Below are 8797 nucleotides of genomic sequence, written 5' to 3' on the forward strand. Positions count from 1 at the left end.
TTCAAATATTTGATAGAACTCAGTGGTGAAACTGTCTGGGTCTAGGCTTTTCTTCGTGGCTAGTTTTTTGTTTTGTTTTTTTGTTTTTTTACTCCTTCAAACACTTCTTTGTTATTGATCTCTCAGATTGCCTGTTTGTCCTTGATTCAGTTTTGGTGGTTCATGCCTTTTCGGGAATTTTTCCACTTCAACTAAGTTATCTAGTTTGTTGGTGTACAATTGTTTGTAGTATTCTTTCATAATCCTTTTTTATTTCTGTAGGGTAAGTAGTTGTGTCCCCTCTTTCATTTCTGATTCTAGCAATTTGAGTCCTCGCTTTTTTTCTTGGTCAAACTAGCTAAAGGTTTATCAATTTTGTTGATCTTTTCAAAGAATCAGCTTTTTGTTTCAATTATTTTCTCTAGTTGTTTCTATTCTACTTTAATTTCTGCCCAGTCTTTACTATTTGCTTCTTCTGCTTACTTTAGGGTTAGTTTGCCCTTCTGCTTCAAGTGTCTTAGGGTTAATGGATGGGTTATTGATTTGAGATCTTTTTTTTTTTTTAATTTTTTTTTTTCCTTTTTTCTCCCCAAAGCCCCCTGGTACATAGTTGTATATTCTTCGTTGTGGGTCCTTCTAGTTGTGGCATGTGGGACGCTGCCTCAGCGTGGTTTGATGAGCAGTGCCATGTCCGCACCCAGGATTCGAACCAATGAAACACTGGGCCGCCTGCAGCGGAGCGCAGGAACTTAACCACTCGGCCATGGGGCCAGCCCCGATTTGAGATCTTTCTTAATAGAGGCATTTACAGCTATAAATTTCCTTTGAAGCACTGTTTTGATTGTAAATTTTGGCATCTTGTATCTCCTCTGATTAATTTTCATTTATCTCAAAGTATTTTATGATTTCTCTTTTAATTTTTTCTATGATCCAATGATTATTTAGGAGTATGTTGTTAAATTTCCTCATCTTTGTAAGTTTCCTGATTTTATTTTCTGCTATTGATTTCTTGTTTAAATCCACTGTGGTTGGAAAACGTACTTTGTATTATTTCTATCCTTTTAAACTTGTTAAGGTTTGTTTTATGGCCTAGCGTTTGGTTTGTCTTGGAGAATGTTCCACGTGCACTGGAGAAGAATGTATATTCTGTTGTTGTGTTCCAGAGATGTCTGTTAGATCTGGTTCAAGTCTCCTACTTCCCGGTTGATCTTGGGTCTAGTTGTTCTATCCATTTTGAAAGTGGGTTATTGAAGCCTCCAGCTACTTTTTTTTAATTGTCTATTTCTCCCTTCGTTTCTGTCAGTTTTTTCTTTCTGTATTTCGGTGCTGTGCTATTTGGTGGATACTGATTTAAAACTATTGTATGTTCCTGATGGATTGACTCTTTTATCATTATAAAAATCTCCCTCTTTGTCTAGTAACATTTTTTTTTTTTGCATCAGTGATTTTAACATGGATTCTTAGTGGTTATCAACAACTAGTCAGATAATTTTCTTTTTACACACTGCTGTCTGGATTCTGACCTGGTGTGTTCTTGGCTCAGCCCTCCCCCTCTGTTTCTTCCTTGATCCAGTCCATAGTTGAGTAACTTGTTGTAGAAGCCATACCCCACCCCCGCTGTACGTGATGCCCCAGGGTTTGACGCCTGTGGCTACCCAGTGACCACTCTTCTCATCCCTCCCCTGCAAAGACCCCTCCGCTAGCCCCCGACAGGCATCCTGCTTTAGTGTCGGGTCCAGCACAGAACATGTTCTGAGAAAACACATAGTTCCTATTTTTTCCCTGGAGCCAGCTCTCACATGCCTCTAAGCAAGCTATGCGCAGACAGACAAACCTGACATCCTAAGAAAGCCAGCCTCTCCTTCATTGCTCCGAAGCCACTGACATAGCCCATGAGGTTCCCCATCATAGAATTTCTCCTTGTCAGGGAGGCAGATGGGGAGAAGGTTGGGGCCCAGGGTGACACTATTTTCTAGCTCTGCAGGGCAATGTCCCCCTCAAAATCGTGGGACTCGTCCTGGCAGTAGTCTGGGTGGGTGCTGACCCTGCAGAAAGGGTGTTTTGCCAGTTTTGTGATCTCTCCCACGCTTACATGGCCCGGGAACACATCCATGGTGGCACTGCTTTGTGCATTGTGTTCCTTGGGATAACGGGCGTGGGCAGCCGTGAGGATCCAGTGGCCGCCCAGCAGGGCTCCACCCCTCACCCATGGATGCTGGTGAAAGCCTGCCAGGGGAAGTTTCCCCGTTTGGCTTTTTGCCCTCTGATGATGTTCTGTTTCTGTTTCACAGGGTTGACAACTTTCCCACACACCCACCATGACACTGACATCACTCTCCAACATTTTTTGTTTTAAAGTCTATTTTGTCTGATATCACTCTAGCCACTGCAGTTTCTTGTAGTTGTTGTTTCCATGATATAGCTTTTAAAAATTTTTTTTTACTTTTAATCTATTTGCATCTTTGAATTAAAAGTGTGTCTACTGTAGACAGCATATAGTTTGATCTTGCTTTTTAATCCAGTATGACAGTCTTTGCCTTTTGAAGGTATTACTTAATCCATTCACATTTAATGTTATTATTGATAGAGTTGGATTTATGTCTGCCATTTTATTTATTGTTTTCTATATGTTGCATGTCTTTTTTGTTTTTTATCTTTCTCCTTTATGCCTTTCTTTTGCATAAAGCGAATATTTTCTAATGTTGCATTTTTATTTCTTTAATTATTTTTCACTTTTTTAGAAGTTTTGTAGTAGTTGCTCTAGGATTTACCATATACATCTTAATTATCTGAATCAGTTTCTCATTTGTATTGGCTTAATATCAGTGATATATAGAAATGATACTCCTAAATAGCTCTATTCCCTTCCCCCCTTTTTGTGGTATTATTGTGTATATTGTTATATTGCATCTATTAATGTTACAAACCCAACAATACATTGTTACAATTATTACTTTACCATCTGTAGTCATTTCCTTAGCCCAACACATTGATGTGCCCAATGGTGTCCCATATTTCTCTGAGGCTCTTTTCATTTTTGTTCATTATTTTTTTCTCCATTCTTCATTTTGCATAATCTCTGTCAATGTATTTTCAAGGGCCCTTATTCTTTCTTCTGCCGGTTCAAATCTACTGTCAAGCCCTTCTAGTGAATTTTTAATTTTGATTGTTATAATTTTCAACTTCCTAACTTCCATTTGGTTCTTTTTCATAATTTCTATCTCTTTATTGATATTCTCTATCTGATGAGACACGTCTCAGAACTTCCTTTACTTCTTTAATCATGGTTTCCTTTAGTTCTGTGAACGTGTCTAAATTGACTATTTTAAGTCTTTTTCTGATAAATCTGACATCTAGTCTCTCACAGGCAGTTTCTGTTGCTTGTTTTTTGTCTTGGAGCACGGGTCATGGTTTCCTGTTTTTTTTGCATGCCTCATATTTTTTTCTGGTCAGAAATTGGACATTTCGGATAATAGATTACAGCAAATCTGGGTATAGATTTCCCCACTCTGGGGCTGCGATTGTTATTTTCTTGTTTATTTGTTTAGAGACAGTTGGGTTGTTTTAGTGAAATCTCTTTCCTCCTGTCGACGAAAATAATCCATAACCAATCTGTAAATGAAAATTTGGGTGAGTTTATTCTGAGCTGAAATCTGAGGACCATGGCCTGGGGCCTTTCTTCCCAAAGGAAGAAAGGGCACCAAAGAAATGAGGTGTACAGAGTGGTTATATACCCCCAAAGAGGGTGCTTTACATATGATTGAAATGTCCCTCCCACAATAGTCACACGATTGCCCTGTCGGCACAGCGCTTGATGGACACAGCAGGTAGTGGGTCTGCTATCTCGGAGGGCGTAGCAGGAGGCAAGTCTATTGTCTCAAGCTGGGCGGTCACAGGTGAGCGCAGCAATCAGTTTCTAGCCTAAGGAAAGATGCTTAATCCTCAAGGAGGCCAAAGTTGGGAGGGGGAGGGAAGTTGCACCTTTACCTCAAGGGCCTTTTACTCTTGCCATAGGGAATCTCTAAAGCAGATATACAATGCATGCTCAACAGCCTCAGTCAGGCCCTTTTGGAAAGACAAGGTCAGGCTGAATTATGTTTATACCAAATGGCTTCCTCACATTCTCCAATATATCCTATTGCATGCCATTTGTATTTGTCTCTCCCCATAATGTTCAGCCTCTGACATTGCTTTCCACGGAGGCATAGCCTTGGGATACCCACAGTCACCTTGGGATCAAAGTGGTTTTGGTATGACTTTCTCTCTTTCTCTGACCACACCCAGCTATTAAGCTCCACTAATTTCCAACTGATTTCTCTATTGCTTTCAACAATGCCCTGGGCCGTAAATTGTTCTACAAACGAATCCAATCAATTTCTGGCTCCTTCAAAGGACTAGCCTGTGGTCCATATTTGATTATTCTGACCCCAGAGGAGGCAGAAGGGCTCCTCCTACCTATATTATTTCCTGATTTTGTCCTGAAAACTCACCAGCCTACAGTTCAGCCTATATCTTGAAGCTCCTCCCAATTGCCTTCCCTCAGAGCCTCCAGTGTTCTTGAGAGCACTGATACCAAACCTCTTAATCTCAAATTCGCGTGCCCTGTGCAGTTAACCAATCACTGAGACATCCTGCTTGGAAATGGAGAAAGGTTCATTTGAATTGGGGAAAATGAGAAGGTGAGAGCATAGGTTCTCTCAAATCTGTCTTCACAAGAGAAGAAAGCAAGGGATTTTATAGTGCAGGAGGAGTTTTGGAGAAACAATGGGATAATCCTTTTTTTTTTTTTTTATTTGCCACTCTGGATAGGCCCTTGGGCAATTTGACTTCTGGGCATCAATGGCAGCTGGGGGCTGGGTTATCTGGTGATGATAACTTCCTTGAAGGCATTCTTTTTCTTCTGTAAAATAAGCTCATAAATCATTGTGACCCTTGAGTCACCCCTCAGGTTAAATGAGAACACAGCAAACTGCTAAGATTAACTTGTTTTCATCTATGTCTGTGCTGAGAACAAGTTCAAAAAGTAATCTTATTGAATAGTTACAGTAACCCTCAGGTACCCAGTTTCAGCACCTGTAGGCTTGAACCTCTTCACCCTCTGTAGCAAAAGAGGTCAGTTGCTTTGGGAAGAGAGTAAGAGCTATCTGTTTGATGCCGGATTTCTATCCCTAGGCAAAACCTCTGAGCCAGGATTCTGGAGCTGGGGCTGGAGACAAGGGCGACCCTCTTTCTGAGTAATGCCCCTGCTATAGGATCAGAGCACTGTGTGGGAGGAGGGGAGGCAGCAGGCTGCGGTCTGCATGGCTTGCCTCTCCGGATGTGGAACCACCACCTCACGAGCCAGGGCAGGAGAGATCAGGCCACACAATACTCAGCACACTGCACACAAGGTACAGCCTCTGTTCCATGAGCAGGGGCTGGGCAGAAGGGAGCCCCCACCCCTGGACCACACTCACCCAGACTTAGAATGAGCAACAGGGAGCTGGGGCAGCATGAGAAAGGCTGACATCGTGCTCCTCCCAGGAGGAAAGCTCTTGTCCTTGGAGCTGAGGGAGAGGGGCCCTGTACTGGTGGTCTGGGGGAGACGGGCCCTGTGTTCTTGGTCTGGGGGAGGGGGGCCTGTGTTCTTGGTCTGAGGAGAGGGGCCCTGTGTTCTTGGTCTGAGGAGAGGGGCCCTGTGTTCTTGGTCTGGGGAGACGGGCCCAGTGTTCTTGGTCTGGGGGAGAGGGGCCCTGTCTTCTTGGTCTGGGGGCGAGGGGCTCTGTTTTCTTCGTCTGAGGGAGAGGGGTGCAATTTTCTTGGTCTCAGGGAGAGGGGCACAGTGTTCTTGGTCTGGGGTAGAGGGGCCCAGTGTTCTTGGTCTTGGGGACAGGGCCCTGTGTTCTTGGTCTGGGGACGAGAGGCTCTGTTTTCTTGGTCTGAGGGAGAGGGGTCCAGTGTTCTTGGTCTGCGGAGAGGGGCCTGTGTTCTTGTTCGGAGGGAGAGGGGCCCTGAGTTCTTGTTCTGGGGGAGAGGGGCCCTGTGTTCTTGGTCTGAGGGAGACGGGCGCAGTGTTCTTGGTCTGAGGAAGAGGGGTCCAGTGTTCTGGGTCTGGGGCAGAGGGGGCCTGTGTTCTTGGTCTGAGGGTGAGGGCCCTGTGTTCTTGCTCTGAGGGAGAGGGGCTCTGTTTTCTTGGTCTGAGGGAGAGGGGCCCTGTGTTCTTGGTGTGTGGAGAGGGGCCCTGTGTTCTTGGTCTTGGGGAGAGGGGCCTGTGTTCTTGGTCTGAGGAGACGGGCCCAGTGTTCTTGGTCTGGGGAGAGGGGCCTGAGTTCTTGTTCTGGGGGAGAGGGGCCCTGTGTTCTTGGTCTGAGACAGAGAGGCCTAGTGTTCTTGGTCTGGGGAGAGGGGCCTGTGTTCTTGGTCTGAGGGTGAGGGCTCTGTTTTCTTGCTCTGAGGAAGAGGGGCGCAAGTGTTCTTGGTCTGAGGAAGAGAGGTCCAGTGTTCTTGGTCTGGGGAGAGGGACCCTGTGTTCTTGGTCTTGGGGAGAAGGGCCGTGTGTTCTTGGTCTTGGGGAGAGGGGCCTGTGTTCTTGGTCTGAGGAGACGGGCCCAGTGTTCTTGGTCTGGGGAGAGGGGCCTGAGTTCTTGTTCTGGGGGAGAGGGGCCCTGTGTTCTTGGTCTGAGACAGAGAGGCCTAGTGTTCTTGGTCTGGGGAGAGGGGCCTGTGTTCTTGGTCTGAGGGTGAGGGCTCTGTTTTCTTGCTCTGAGGAAGAGGGGCGCAAGTGTTCTTGGTCTGAGGGAGAGGTGCCCAGTGTTCTTGGTCTGGGGAGAGGGACCCTGTGTTCTTGGTCTTGGGGAGAAGGGCCGTGTGTTCTTGGTCTTGGGGAGAGGGGCCTGTGTTCTTGGTCTGGGGAGAGGGGCCTGTGTTCTTGGTCTGGGGGAGAGGGGCCTCTGTCCCCAGCTGCAGCTGTCTGGAGTGGATTATTTCTCACTGAGCTGGGATGAGGGTCCAGGGAGGCACCGGTTTGGGTTCACACACCATGGACTCCTACATTTTTCCCGAATTTTCGGAAATCTTTTGAATAGATGTTTCTTCATTTTCTCTTCACTCCTTGCACCATTTGCAGAAGTCATAAATATTTTTACAATTTCTTTACTAGTTTTCACCAGCTTCCTGGAAGACTAGGCTTGCGGAGCCTCTCATGCTGGTCATGCTAGATGTTGATCTCTGACGGCCGAGGTTTTGGTCTTTTTTTTCTTCTATCTGTTATACACACCAAACCTTACAGAGCTGGGCACCGAATAGAGGCTCAAGAAATATTTCCAAATGAGTGAGCAGCAGAAAACAGCTTGACTCTTCCCCTCCACGCTCTTGTTCAACTTCCCCCCTGCCCAGGACGAAAGGTCGGGGCTTTCCCTCCGATGTTTCGGTGGGTCCGTATCTGACAATAACCCCTCCCCGCCCAGCCTCTTTGGGGTGTCGGAGGCCCTAACCCGGTCTAACAATCACAGAACTCTAACTTCCATTGACCATGTGGGTCCCTCGACCCCCTGACCCTTGCCCAGCTCCAGAGTGGACGGTGGGTGGTGGCCAGTCTCTTTTCTCGTCCTGCTCTCCTGGTCTCAGGCTGCTATTCCTGACTCACCCCCTCAGGGCCAGCCAGAGGGAGGGCTGTCTGTGTCCTGCGGCTGCTGTAACAAGCCACCACGAGCTTTAGTGACTTTAACAACGCGCAGTGACTCTCTACACTTCGGGAGGCCAGATAGTCCAAAGTCAGGCTCGCCGGGCTGAAGTTGAGGCGTCGGCAGGGCCGGCTCCTTCTGGAGCCTCCTGGGAGATCCGGCCTTTGCCTCTTCCATCTTCCAGAGCCACATTCCTCGCATCCCTTGGCTCGTGGCCTCTTTCTCCAGCTTCACAGCCAGCAGCGTAGCATCACGCTTCAGTCACATTTCCTGCCTCTTCCGTGCCGAATCTCCTTCTGCCTCCCTCTCGTAGGACACTTCAGATCAGGTTTAGGGCCCAGAATCCAGGATCGTCTCCCATCTCAAGATCCTTAAGTTAACCACATCTGCCAAATCCCTTTGGCATATGAGGGAATGCTCACGGGTTCCCAAGATTAGGATCCAGATGTCTTTAGGCCATTAATCAGCCTGCCACCAGGGGGTTATGGTCTAAGGCCTGAGCAGTCTTATGTGGCTGGTTCTGCCATGGCCTGGCATGGCCAGTGGCCACTGCTGATTTTTCCTCCTGTGTGCAGCTTTGCAGGGACCTCCCATGGGGACCCCAGCTGCAACTCCCAGGATGAGACTTGATGCTCTCCCAGCTGCCAGCTCTGATGCCCCCTCGTTCTAGGCCCCAGCATCCATCCCCACTTGGGGTACCTGGAACCCCCAAGGAGGCCTCTCAGTCCAGCCCCGTTTGTGGGGTCCTATTTGTCACTGGGTGCTGGGTGCATTTACCCTCCTACAAAGATTTGCTGCTCATCTCCACACGGCTCTCGACTCACTGTGTGATGGGCAGCCCGGGCTCTGGGCTGAGACCTTGTGGCACAGGGCTGTGGACAGGCCTGAGCTCAGGTCTGCCACTTACTAGCCGCAGGGCCTTGGGAGAGCTGCTTGCCTTTTCCTGAGTGACTTGGCACAGAATGAGAACTTTGAAAAACAAAGTAAACCAGCCGCCAGGTCCACAAGCCCCAGGGGACACGTGCTCAGCTTACTAAGGGAGCTCCCCCAACTCTTGCCTCCAGGCACCTCAGATTTGGGGTGGGAGTGGATCCCAAACCCCGCCCCCTCGGAGTGCACCATTCTGAAGCTTTGAAACCCCAGCTGAAACAGGGCCG

This window comes from Equus caballus, chromosome 11 (assembly GCF_041296265.1).
Source record: "Equus caballus isolate H_3958 breed thoroughbred chromosome 11, TB-T2T, whole genome shotgun sequence".
NCBI classification, from domain to species: domain Eukaryota; kingdom Metazoa; phylum Chordata; class Mammalia; order Perissodactyla; family Equidae; genus Equus; species Equus caballus.